Source organism: Pezoporus flaviventris, unplaced genomic scaffold (assembly GCF_033815535.1).
Source record: "Pezoporus flaviventris isolate CSIRO_AGI_PZ_B2104156 unplaced genomic scaffold, CSIRO_AGI_Pfla_v1 ptg000213l, whole genome shotgun sequence".
Classification (NCBI taxonomy): Eukaryota; Metazoa; Chordata; class Aves; order Psittaciformes; family Psittacidae; genus Pezoporus; species Pezoporus flaviventris.
In genome coordinates this window covers 7,964,620-7,978,653 of record NW_026892761.1, presented here as the reverse complement: position 1 = coordinate 7,978,653, position 14,034 = coordinate 7,964,620, and the positions used below count along the sequence as shown (strand labels likewise).

The window sequence follows — 14,034 nt, the reverse complement described above, 5'->3', positions numbered from 1 at the left end:
TGCCGCTCTTTTGCTTTGTTCTCAAGAAGCCTCAGTTAACAGCACCCTTCCCAGACAGCAGTGGGACCTGCTTCTTAGAAACCAGCTAGAAAAATATAATCTGAGATCTGAGCTTGCATCAGCAGTGAAAAGTAGTGCTGCTAATTACTTACTCATGGCTAAAAAGCACCACTGTCTGCAGTAAAAGGCTTAAACATGACAGAGTTTAGCAAAGAAATGGTGCAGGCAGAGTAATTAAGCTGGCAGGTAACAATAGCTAGAGCAACTTCTCCTTGGTTGATTTGGGTGCCTCTATGTATGCTCTTCTGGTGATGCCTCTATGTATGCTCTGGTCCCAGAGAGGATGGAGCAGGCTTTGGGGCAGATAGGTGTGTGTCCTGCCTGAAAATCTCCTTTTGAGTAGCTGTCACTGGTTGCTGCCTCTGTCAGCTGGTCTGGGTGTGATAGCAATAGGTTAGTGAGTTCATGAGCTGACCCCACAGGCTGGGGAGGATGGCCACAATTTCATCAGATCCAAGGAGGAAGGGGAAACTGTGGCAGTGTTTCAGGAGGACAGGTCTGCCCCACTGTACCTGGCATCACCTGTGGGGGAATGCATTTCTTTAAATGCTTACTTTAGGCCAGTGGAGTCTGTCAGTAATTTGGCATTTACATTTAGCCTTTCCTAAAGAGAATCTCTCCGAGTGATTTTGAAACTTAATTTCAGCAGTGTTTGTGCAATGGTTCCTCTGTGCCTTGCATCTGAGTAAACAGATGAGCGAAGGGGCTGACCAAGTCCCTCTGCTGCCATGCACTGATGCAGTGACAGACAAGAAGCAGATCTCCATCTCCTCTCTGTGCAGCTCCAGCCACTGGGCAAAGCTCATCTACACCCAATCAGTCACCAAATAGACCTGTAAAAGCTCTCTGCCTGCTGCATGCATTACTTGCTCACATACAAGTTTACAGCATAATAATATATAAAGAAAAGCATCTGTGCATCTGCTATGCTGACTTGTACTCCTAGTACTGTATTTCTGCTTTAGGCATAATTCACAGATTCGGGTGTTTGGGAAGTGTAGGACCTGAGAAATACTGCAGTCCAAGTCTGCTGTTGGAAATCTCTCAGCAACTCCTCACATCACGCTTTGTCCCTGTGTCCCACCCTGTGGCGCAGGACACTGGCAGCCTCATGCCCACATAACATGGGCTGTACCCACATCTTTAGTTAGGTCTGGCATGACCTGTGCATGACAGGCTCCAGAAAACTGCTTCACACTATTCTAAATCCAGCTTCCATTATCTATATTCCTTAATTAGAGCAAATGAATACTAATTATTCATGGGTGGTATTTTATCAAAATGAATGGCGGCAGCAGTTGGAGACTTTGCCCATTAGACTTATGTCTGTTATATACAAAATATTGATATATTCACTTTGTGTGTGCTATTCTAGTGTCCATTCAGAACGGAGTTGATTTGAGGTTGAAAAGGAGATTTGCATTAGCAGAGTTCCTCCAACAAGTATGTACTAATACCTATTTAAATTCACAGTAGCTTGCTCTTTGAATAACTCCCAAAAATATTGCTAGTTTTCATTGTTTAAAATTTCTATGGCTGGATTTCATTGTTAGTCAGGACTTAAAATTTAATTAACTGACACCATAAACCTGATAAAACTGGTGTAGCCCCTGACTCTGCTGGTAAAAGGAAATGAGAAAGGCTGGTACTATATACAGAGAATAAGACTAATACAGGATTTTTCCCCTGCCTGCCATATAAGTATGTACTGATCCATTTCACCTTTGATAATTTATGTTTTCATAATTCACGTATCACAAAAATAGGTTCTCAGGTAAAAATTCTACTTTAAAAAAAGCTGCTCTGATATGGGGTCTAAGAGATTTTCCTCACAAACTTGTGATTTGTTTTCTAATCACATCTTGTATCTGGGCATTTGGGGTGACTTTTCGGACAGGCATTGGTAAATTCTTGGTAATTTTGTAATCTCCAGTTAAAAAAAGAGGAAACTAAGCTGTCAGTAAGTTTCTCCAGTTATCCTTGATCTGCTCTCAGAGATACGAGAGCCTTGGAGTGGCTTGTGAGAGTTAATAGTGAAGATCAGAGCTCTTATGTTGCGATCACAGTTTAATTCTGTAACCACAAGGCAGCCTGCCCTGCTGAAGAAAACCTAAAAATCCCTTTAAGATTCTTTGAAGAAAGCGTTTAGCATTTTAAGATCTGATTTCCTTTGCTGTGGTGTTGGTTGTGCAATGCCCTTTTTAGAAGGGATATTAAAGCTCTAAGACAGAAGAATATTCCTGGGGAGACCTTTATAGATGCCTAAATTGGTAAGATGATTAACCATCAGATTTAACAAAAACCATACAAACCCCCCAAACCCGGCTGCGCATCAGTTTAGATCTTATTCAAGTTTTCTCAAGGCTTGTTCAGACTCTTCTAGAGTGATTTTTGTGTATGATAGGCTGTGGAGTCTAACAGTTGCAATATGAAATTCATACAGGGATTTGAGGCAAATTATAGAATATTAAAACGGAGAAGGAATACAATGTATGATAGACGTGTGTGTTCTATAAGCATACATGCTTTTCCATTTAAAAATAGCATGCATAAAGGAAATCTTGGATTTCATTGAAAACAATAATTATAGTGGTTATGTTGAAAGCAGGAATACAATACTGCAAGAGTGAGTATTGTATATGAAGAACATGTATTTGATGGTGTTAGAGTTAATGTGCAAAGGAGAATAAGAAGGGGTTTATTTTAGTTTACGTTTTTTTCCCTTTTCTTTCTTTATCACAAGGACTAAATTCCTTCAGGCTAGACACACTGTTTCTTTAGCAAGGAAATGGCAAGACCATCTTAATTAGTGAAGCAGTTTTTGGCTGGTAGTGTTCACAGCAGCACTAATTCTAATTCCTAGTATTAATCCTGATGTTTCCATTATTTTCAGTTATACCTTTTAAACTGCTCACAATTTTTCCTTTTCTTCACATCTTTCTATACAAAATAATTGTAAGAGATTTCTTACCCTTTCTCTCTAATCTGTCCCTTGGCTGCACTTGCCATGTCCTCAAAAATCTCTCTATGTACATTTGTTTTGTCCTTCTCACCTGTGAAGCATGTTTGATTGCTGTTTTGCAAATTCTCTCTGCTATGTCAGCATCGGGCTGATGCTGAGGTCCTTAAAGCTACGCTGCCCCATATTGCACAGCTGAGCTGCCAGCGTCTCGTCTTTGTCTCTGTTTATGTAACCCATCCTGGTGTATTCTGTCCTTTTTACTGAATTATATAGTAACTCTCTGTATAGCTTGCTTAACTTTAGCTCCCTTTTATTGTTAACCATGTCCTATCTTTCATTATTGTGTATCTTATTTTATTCTATTTTTTTAAGTTAAAATTCAGAATTTATTCTAATGAATTAAAACATTATCACTATATTTTCCTAATAAATGTAGCATAAGTAAAAAAAGCTTAAACTTCAAGATTGAATTATTCATTCTGGTTTCTTGCTTGGCTCTACTCTTGAGAAAGCACAGACACTAACCAACCGCTCTGAAATGCTGTTCCCAGAAGGACTGACTGCAGAAGTAACACAGTTCCCAGAAGAACTGGGCACAGAAGTAGCATCCTTTTATTCCCACTTACTTGCTTTTAATCACTTCTGTATTTTAGGGATGGGGGTTATAAAGTTAAAGTAGTAAATCCTTGCTGAGCTGGAAATACCAGGACTTGCAGCCTGCATGAACTCTGTTCTAACATACAGCGCTTGCTGCAGTGCTGGAAGGAACCTGGACTGACCAGTTGTTCCTCTCAACCCTCTCCACCTCCCATGTAGTGCAGGCTTCATACTGCCACCGTGGAAGCTGTGAAAGAGAATGAGTTTGTGGCATTTGTTAATAATTCACTAATATTGTATTTTAATAGCAAAATGTGAGATGGGGAAAGGTGCTGCAGGCTCTGAAGGCTCCTCTGAGCCAGGGAGAGTCTGAAGCCTAGCAGGCTGCTGGGTTTGCTTGAAACAAGGTGGGATGGGCAGCTCAGGAACTCCAGAAACCCCATGTGCTCAGGCTTTTCAAGTAAGATCCATCATACTTGTTTTTCCTCTGTTTATTCCTGAGCAAGCTTCTACAGATTTCTGATTGACCATTAAGAGCTGCACCCCTTTAAACTAAAGCAAGCAATAAAGCTTGCGTTACTGTTACATTAATATATCCTGAGTCTACCAGCAGCCTTTTTTATTTCCATGTATCTGTAATATCAGCCTAAAGGCACATTCAGTAGCATTTCTTTGAAACTTCCTATACCCATTGATAGGCATATAGGAGTCAGGATTGGCTCCTTTTAAAACTTGTAATAGCTTTGCAAAGAGGGGAATGGGTTGGGAATGTGTCATTTGAGATTTTGATAAAAACCTAATGGGAAACTGGTCTGTGAGCCAACTTGAATGAGCTAGAAACCTAATATGAACAAAGATCAGCGAAGCTCCTCAGGTTGCCCAGAAGTATTAAGTGTTTCATTTGTGAAATCCCCAAAGTCTGCCAATACTTGAAAGCTTGGCATGATGCAGAAGGTGCGCTTGCTAAGGCAGGGTTAGCACAGATGGGAGCCAAGGAACTGAGAACACTTTTTGTCCCTATATGATGAATTTTAAGGCTTCATTTTTTGCAGGTGGATTCCAAAATAAGATAGCAGGTGGCATATTTAAGGTTTCCAAGCAAACCTGCAGTTTCAGTGAAGAAAGGTGATAAAATTCCAGAAGGGGCCTGAATTTGCAGCACGTTTTATGTCTTGTTCACTGTATAGAAGATTATTTAACCAGGGATATCTGTGGTCCTTGTGGATGTTGTACATAGTCAGTGTAAAGAAACTTTAGTTGTCCATGCTTCTTGAAATATACCCAACCCTTTGCAGACTGTGCATGAAACAGAAAACAGGGCAATTGTGATCAGCCTGGACTGAGCTGGTTTCCAATTAGTTAAATCAGAAATATTGGGAAGAAATGTAGGTTGAAAATGAACATGCCAAGTCTAAACAAAAACCTGTGATGATTATTTAGCAAACAAAGAAAACCATGGATTCAACAGAGCATTACTACTGCATTGAAAAGAAGGACTTTCTTTTCCTTTTTTACTCCCAATCAACTGATTGCAGTTTCTGCTAGCTGGATCCCTAGCCTTTCAGGCTGTTTTGTGTAGGTGAGGTTTTTTATACGGGAGAGAACCCCTGAAGTCTAATAGAAACCTTTTAAGTAAATCTTACAAAGCTCTAATCTCTCAAAAGCTCCCATGTTCTTCTCCTCTGTTCTTATTCAATTTTTAATAAGAACAATTCCATGCAGCTCTAAAGCATGGCTCAATTAAGAAATATTCCTACCAGGCATCTTTGAAATCTTGGGAGGTTTTTGCTTTTTTCTTTTTTGTTGGGTTTTGTTTTAGGGTTTTTTTTTTCTTTTTCTGGTTTACCCCTACAAATCTCAATTTTGGTTGGTTGGAGTTTAGAGAAGGGGTTCCTTTTTAATTGCAAGCTCCACTTCACACAGTTGTTTACAAGTAGACAAAATAACTTTCAAAGTCTTCTGTTTTCTGCTTGAAGGAGACCATCGAACACATTAGTGCTGTATTCTGAAGTTACAAAAAGGATCTTTGATCTAATTCCCTAGACTTTATCTGTCTAAAAAGTATCTCTAGGTCATGAGAAGTAATTAAAAAGAAAAAAGTCTGAATCAAAATTTCAAGCCCAGGTATTTTATAGTAATCAAACCTTTACTGCTTTATGATTCACTTTTATTTTCATAGTGTACGGCACTCTTCTTGCTGCTCTGGTTAAGCTTGTATCAGCATTTCCATTATAAAATGCTGCTTTCAGGGGTTTATAACTTAGCTGCAAAAATTTACTTCTAGTTTAAGATGGCATTATGACCTGACTGGAAAATCATGTTTGTACAAAATACGAGTCTGCCAATATGTGAAAAATTTTTGGAGTCTTATTTTGGGCTTTTAGAGCAGATTGCAATGGTAGTGTCTCATCAAAATATGCATTGTTAATGATGAGAGAAATAGACTGTGCCTGAAGCTATCTCACACAATGGTTGTGGCAGGTTTCATTTTCTGGTCCAGTGTTTACTGAAGTCACCCTGACTTCTCACAGCTGGGATGGAAAGAGATCTAAGACCGAGACCTTCATCTATTCATGGACTTCCTTGCTATTCTTTTTCCATCCACACAGAATGGACAATATGATGTTATAATAGATCTCATTTTGGATGGTTATCAACTCCTTGTACTTACGTCATTTATAGTTGTTTCATCATAACTGGATTGGCAGAGTTCAGTATAAATAATTTCTGTTCTGCCTGTCAAAAGGGCTGGTGAACTTTCGATGTGATGCAGAGTCTGTCTTCACTTCCTAAGTTTGGATAGAGTTGAGGTGGGTTGTTACTTTCTGTGCAGCTGATGTGTCAGTGCTGACCTGATGTCTATAAAATGCCTTGCTGCGTTATCCAGAGCATGAAAAATATGAAAGAACGTATGTATTTACCTGAGGCGTTCTGCTCTATAAAAAGGAAACAATATAATTTTTACAGTTTTATAGACATATTCTCTCTAAAAGAGGTGGCTAACAGGCCTTTTTTAGGGGAGAGGAAAGTCCGGGTAGTGTTTTCCAACATAAACTCCACAAAATTCAAAGAGATGGATGCCATGTCAGTCTCTGGCCTGTCGTGGGGGGTGTCTTCTCTGTCTTTTTCAGGAGGTTGTGGGCCCTGATCAGCTGTCTGAAATGTTTGACTTTTGATACTCACTGCAACACTATTTCACTTAGTCTTTTGGTTATGTTTCTTTATCATGTCTCAGGAAAATGAGAAAATGTTGTATTTTTCTCATTTTAAACTTGAAGGTAAATGGCAAAATGCCACAAACCATGGAGATTTAATTTTCTGCATTCCATTTTATTGCGCACTTGTATCTTAATGAGAAGCAGCTACACAAGTTATCTTCCCAGCCCTTGAGCTCTTAAATACTGGCTTTCCTAAGCTGTACTTTTGGGATCAGATCTTTCCATTTGCACAAAACTTCCGAAGACAATGGCCAGCTGCTATCAGGTGTGGCCACCTTCTTTTATTCATTACCAATGGCAACATAAATTCAGTATCTGTCAGACTCATTTAAGCATCTTTAGGGAAAAATGACAAAAGCTAAAAAAGTACATAAATACAAGATGCCTTACAGCACTCTGAGAAGGAGGAAATCATGAGTCACCGACGCTGGTAATTTGGTAATCACCCATCAATGTGCCTCAAAAACATCTCACAAGTTAAAAAGGAAGCTTCCAAGGGACTTGGGAAGCAATGAGATGGAGGGGGGTAAAATGCCAAAAATGAAGGAGTTAGGAGCACTACCAAGTCAGAGAGAAAAAAAGTTGTGATTCAAAGCAGCAAGCTTCGTTAACTTCATCAATACCTGCAGCCTGTTGTTCCTGTTTTGAATAGAGGAATGTTTTCTGCAGTTTGAAGATTTAGGGTGATTCTTGCTCTTGTGGCTGTCCTGCTTTCCTGCCCCCCTTAGCTGTCCATCTGAAGGGAACAGCACTGTGCTGGGCTGGGGATCTCTTGGAGACACCCGTCACTTTTACTTTGTGAATCAACCCACTGGAAAGATCAAATCTCTAGTGACACTGATGGATTTGAAACTGTTCTGCAATAGCTACATACTGGCTTGGTTATTTTTATGGGGATTTGGATTTTTTTGTCTTTTGTTTTTTCACAATCAAATTGGTTTAACACAACAGAGGATTGACAGTCTGGGGATACAGAAAAAGCTCATGCAGGAGAGGTCTGTGACAGGCCGTCTTACCGCAAATCATTTAGTTGTTAAGGACCAATGCCAAAGCATTAACCTTGCTGACAATGAGAAAAAATCATCAGACTGACAAAACTACTTTTAACTAGGGCAGGAAAATAACACAGACAATCAGATCTACTCTGGCAAGTTAGAAAAAGGATGTGTCTCTCACAAAGGGGAAAGAAACCAGAAGATGGCACTTCTGGAAAGTTTGAAGAAAGTGCCAGAATTATCTTTTTTTCTCACCAGGGGTTTAGGTACTATAGGTGTATGTGTAGCTTATTGGTTTAAAATCTCTTTTTCTCCTAAATGCTTAGTTTCTGTTGTTTAACCAGTGTTATTCTTCTAAGAATGGTGCTTAAGAATCACAATCCGCTTGCCAAAATCTCTTGAAAAGAAGAAACTTAAGTTAGGTTTGCCAAGAACAGTTGATTCATAGAGAGTTATAGCCTAAGTCCAGTCCAGTCATGGAACAGTTGTGACATCTCATCCTTGCTGAAGAAGCAGTAACCCAAATCCATACTGTACTTGCACTCTGATGATTTCTATCTTACAAGTACCACATCCCCTTAGCCTGAGCTTACCAAACTTGTGCAGGCCATTGAACAGTAGCAACAGGTAATAATTCATTATTATCTCAATATATAATAATAATTCATTATTATCTCAAATTGAATTTTCAGTAGTGATCTCTTAGTTGTATTTTATTTATTATTGGTTTTTAAAGTTTGAGAAAATTTAAATCCTACCACACAAGTAGGAAAAATACTTCCATTTCCACAGTACCACAATACACCCCCTCTAGTTTGCTTGCTCTAAAAAGATATTTATTGCACCAGGAAAAGGAGCCAGAAGCCTTTCTGTCATTAGTGAATAATGCCATATGACTCCCTTGTGGCACAAATGCCAGATTATGCAATGCACGATAGTTATTGTCTCTAAATATAGCATTGTTTGGTATAGAAGTGTCTTTGGAATAACAAATTTTCTCTCATGGATGTTAATATTATACTTTAATAAGGCCAAAATAACTGCAACAAATCTCAGATTTAGCTAAAGGGCATGCATTGTAAATTCAAGTTTGTTGCTCTCACTTTCATAACTCACTGGAACAGTCCACTTGGTGACCCTGATTTACTTATCCTTGTCTTATTAGAAGTAGTACAAATACGTTGTAGTACTTCACTCTGAAGTGGCAAACCCCCGTACTTAGCACTGTGTAAAACCTTCCCTTTGTTTAATACTTTCTGTCAGACTACCGCATTCCTTCTGCATAATGGAAACAGCACCCACAGCTAGTGGGCTGCAAATTACAGAACAGTTCATCACTCAAGGCTCTCCAGCGTATGATAGTATTGCAAATATTTATATTAGTAGCTTTTGTACTTGACTGTAAAGATTAGAGATCTTACAGGGAGTACTAAAGGAATTACAGCTCCAAGGCGTGGGGGGGGACACACAGGATGGATCTTTCCTGTAAAAAATATAAGCTTTCTTTTTTTCATGGTAAGAAAAAGCATCTTCTAAGAAGTCTTTCCAGTTGTGAAAGTCTCCATGCCTTCTGAAAATAGTGAGAGTGTTGCTCTACAATTCTCAATTCATTTGGAGTACGATACCGTTTGCTTGCTAATTGAAGCAGTGAAACCTGTCCTTGACTCAAACTGAGGGAATTTTAGTGAGGAAGTGAAGGTATCTTTTGTTCTTGGTGTTTTGTGGTTTGTTGGTTGGTTTTTTTTTTGTCATACCGGCAGCACAGTACTAACATCATCCACTACTGTCAGCACAAATATGAACTCTTATTTTCATCGGGAGGTAACCTACTTTTAAAAGAGCACCTTGAATGTTGAATTTTATATTGCCTAGAGAAAATCAAGGGGCAAAGGAAACTCAGTTGCTATTTCAGTGATATGATGAGCAGATATATTTAATACAGAGATGAAAGGGGACTGTGGCCAACTCTGGAAAGCAGGTGATGCTGTTCTGTATTTCTGTGACAAAAGGAACTGCATGTATTTAAGACAGTCCTTTTATGGGCTATATGAAATGTATGGATTCCTGCTTACTTGATGACTTTTCATGTTGTAAGACCTTCTTATCTTAGGTTATAAGTGCTGTGGTGGGGGCAGCCCAGTAAAGCCTTATAGGTGAACAGCTGGCTAAACAGCAGAATGTCTTGGTGCCAGAATGTTGGTGTTAGTCAGCTACATCCTGCTCCTCAGCAGTGACTGCAGCACTGAGGTTCACCTTTGAAAATTTCCTTGCTTGTTTTTTGAGGCTGTTAAACATACCAGACAGAGAATTACAAAGGCAACATGAACCCTTATTCAGGAAGAAAATGCATAAATGGCATCTTCATTACAATAATAAAGGGTGTTACCCAAATGAAAACCAGTGTCCCCTTCGAGCAGCCTGTCTTGTAAATGATACAGGGAAGCCCGGCAGGTGTGGCCATATTCAGAGTCATGTACCAGCTCTGCTTGTGTCTATGTGAGACTCTCATGCGGCTCAGGACTGTGCTGAGAAAAAACATGAAGATTTGAAAACAACCTCCTATTCCCTTAGACTCTCAAATCGTCGTATGAGATCCAAGCAATAATTTGCAAAAGTGAAATTTTATGCCTGCAGAATTAATGGTAGATGGAAACTTGGTTCAAATGGCACATTATGACCATTATCTTGTAGTCTATGATACGCCTTTGTCTGAAAGGGAAGAATACAGGCAGCTGGCAGAGTTCCTTTGTAATTATTGTTTTGTACCATCTCCCTGGCTTTATTGCAAAGCACGACTGCATTTGGTCCTTTACTGGGATGCTCCAAGCTCAGTGGGTGTGTGAGTTGTGAGAAGCCTTTGCTGCCTGAAAATCTGAAGCTCCCTTTGACTTTTGAATTTTTACTTTATGCTCCAGCTTACTTCTGATAGCTATTCGCGAGTCATTCGTTAGCGCATATAACAGTTATCAGATACCACAGGAGCATGAAAAATTTCCACTCTAATAAACACTATTGTAACTGTCACCTCTTTATGATGTGCAGAAGGATATGTGCACAGGATTGCCAGCTTTTCATCTGCGCAAAGTCTGACACCCTTCTCCAGGGATCTCAGTTTTTCATAAAACTGTCCTCCCCATGAGTTAGCTCAGTAAAGTCAAGACAGGTACAGTGTCCCACAAGAGCCTGACGGTCTGCTGATCGCTGCATAGAGAAGCCGTAGGTTCAAGGTTAACGTGCTACTTCTGAGTCCTGCTCTTTAAACTGATCGAACAAAATGATCTCTTAATAGCATATGATTTTTGATGTTAGGCTTTTTTTCCCTGATGTTGAAATACAGAATATACTGTCCTTGAGACCACATGCACCCAAAGTTCATGAAAAATGCAAGCACTTATGGAATGGGTTTTTAAAGTGAGGTTTCTAAGAGCTGGTTCATCAGATGAGAATAGTTTCCTAAAATTAGGGACTGACCATTAAAGACAGCAAAAGGAATTCCAGAGGAAAAGCAAAAAACGTGGAAGCAGCTTCACGTGGAAATGCAGCTGAACTGCAGGTACAAGTATGTGGGGGCAGGTCAGGAAAGGAGTCATCTTAAAATATCTTACATCATCTTAACTTCCTGTTAAACCTTTCCCACTAGAGAAATGTCAAATAACTATAGTAAACAGTAAACAGGAGTAGCCAAAACAAAGATCTTCTGATTCCAATGTGATTGTATGGTCCACAGATAAATCTAGCTCTCATTAAAAGTTAAAAGTCTCTGGAAAAACTGTCTTCAGCTTTATGGGCACAAAATCCTCTTCATACCTTGTTGGACTCATGTTTAGCTATGAGGGCAAATAACAATATCTGTAGTCACCTTCACATAAATTGTAAAACTGGATCTAAGCTTGTTAATGTGTATGCACGGTTTAATATAGCAGCAGAATTCAGCAGAAAGCATACAGAAGTATGCAGGTACACATGTGTACCCATGTTAAGGCTGAGTTGAAAGGAGCCCTGAAATACAATTTCAATTGATTTTAATTTGTGTGAGGCTTGAACAAAACTTGACAACTGATAGAGCCTGCTTTTTATATTGCTTTGTTTTTTCTGGAAGACATAGAAATAACAGGTGAAAATATGCTCACTGCCAACATCTCTTTCAAAATAAAACTGTAGCCATTTCCTGTGGATAGTGTCCATACTCATATGCCCATCCATCATAAGATTTTGGGAGAGCTCCAAGGGATATCCCAGTAAAAAGCATCACCCAGCTGAAAATACTAGTTAGCTGAAAAACTCACTTCAAAAATACTTATCAATGGCTTACTGTAGAACTTGAAAGATATATTAAGTGGGTTTCTGTAGGTCTAGTGATATTTCATTAAAGATTTGTGTGATGGACCAGAGAGAGTGTTTATTACCGTTCCAAATGACACAAACTGAGAAGGGTTGTGATTATGTTGGAAGATGGGATTAGAATTCAAAGTGATATAAGCAGGGGAAATAACCTGAAGAAAAGGATGCAGTTCAAGAAAGACAAATCCAAGGTCCTGTGCCTCAGCAAGAATAATCAGCTGAGCAAAAAGAACACAGGGAAACAACTGCTTAGCAGCTGGTTCTGCAAGTCAGTCAACTGAGTGTGAGTTGCCAGTGCTGTTCTGTGGCAAGCAACTGGGATATGTGAAGAAGACCATGACCTTCGAGACATGGGAAACAACCCCGTGGGGCTTAGGGTGCAGCACTTTGTGCAGTTTTGTGGAAAGCAGCTTAAAGAGTCCAAAAAAAGAGCTCAGGAAGAAAGACTGAAGAAATCTAGAGGATGGGGAAAGCCAAAAGAAATTAGGATGGCTTTGCCAGAAATCCAGCATCTGAATGGTCCTTTTTCACAATGCCTTCTTGCTGCCCCTCTCCTTCTCTTCCTACCCTCCACTTCCCCTCTTCCCTTTTCCACAGATAAAGTTGACAGTTTGCTGCAGGGAAGGCTGGGGCCTGTTCCCAAAGAAGAAAAGGTTCACAAAAAAGAAAGAGGGGAAATGGTCCTTCAGTAGGGTGCATTTTTTGAAATGTAAGACAAACCATTGCTTCAGGTTGTGTGTGTCATACAGTTTCCATTGGCTATGCTACTTTCCAAGTCCTCTTACCGGCAGAAGTTTGGCTCTAGAACTGGATTTTAATATAATAGCTGATAATTTTATGACCTACAGTAACATCTGTAATTGCGCACATTAAAAGGAAGGCAACCTAATCTCATGCTTCTAGGTTTTAGAAGGGCATTAGACAGCAATAATCTTCCTGTTAAAGCCATTATGTTCTCATGTTGAGGTTCACACCAGAGGTCCGGGTAGCACCCTGTCTGCCAGGCCAGTGGCTGAGCATCTCACACAACAGTAGTGCCTTGAGCACCCCTCGGCTGCAGGCCAGGCTTCCACAGACAAGCCTGGTGGGATGGATTTTCCTTCTGTGAATTTGCCAGTTGCTTTTGAACCCTTCTAGAGCATTTTATACCTTTATCTGCTCAACACGACAGATGCCTTGCTCTTCTTGCCAGAATGAGTTTGAAGAACTGATGACATGGGTCTGGATTAGTATGTATAGAAGAGCATGCATCATATTAAATAACAGTATTTCATGACCTGTACACTGAAAAAGCAGGGACAGCTACAAGTTATTTTAAGTTCAAATTTAGTATTCCAAGTGAATATGAAACTATTTTGGAATATGAATATATTTTTTAATTTAAACAAATCTAATTATACTAAATTAAAGATTTATTTAGCTAACTTGGTAATGTTAAATGCTTAAACATTTCAGATGTCCGAGATAAACATAATAAAATGACTCTGTTTAATCTACAAATTAATTAAAAAAAAAAATTGCATTTTAATTATATTGATAAGAATCAAGCCCAAGTTTGATTGGCATATTTCTTCCCGAGACAGCCAAAAGGCAGGGAGAAGCAAACACTGTGGGCCTGATTTGGTTTATTCCTTACATCACTGGAGGTTTTGAATAATTCTGTTTTGTATGTGCATTTCTAATTTATACTGATGTAACTGAGCAGGATACGGCCTTGTACCTGAAACTGGTCCAGCACATTCCTACGCTGATGATGACTCCAATAATGAAAATCTGTCTTGCAAATGACTCATTGTGAAAAGACTGTGCTGAAGATGTTGAAAATCAGGATGATGCATGTGAAAATGAAATTAATCAATAT

The 14,034-nt window shown here is 39.3% G+C and overlaps 1 long non-coding RNA gene across 3 annotated transcripts in view; it reads left to right on the top strand.

Moving 5' to 3' along the window:
• LOC133262520 (uncharacterized) overlaps positions 1 to 14,034 on the top strand; it is a 169,950-nt gene that overhangs the window by 88,932 nt on the left and 66,984 nt on the right. Inside the window, exon 6 of one of the 3 annotated variants that reach the window (XR_009741334.1) lies at positions 3,531 to 6,088. The exons of the other annotated variants lie outside the window; for them this stretch is intronic. This is a non-coding gene — a long non-coding RNA (uncharacterized LOC133262520). Of the gene's footprint in view, positions 1 to 3,530; positions 6,089 to 14,034 lie in introns of those variants that run through there. 3 annotated transcript variants of the gene reach the window in all.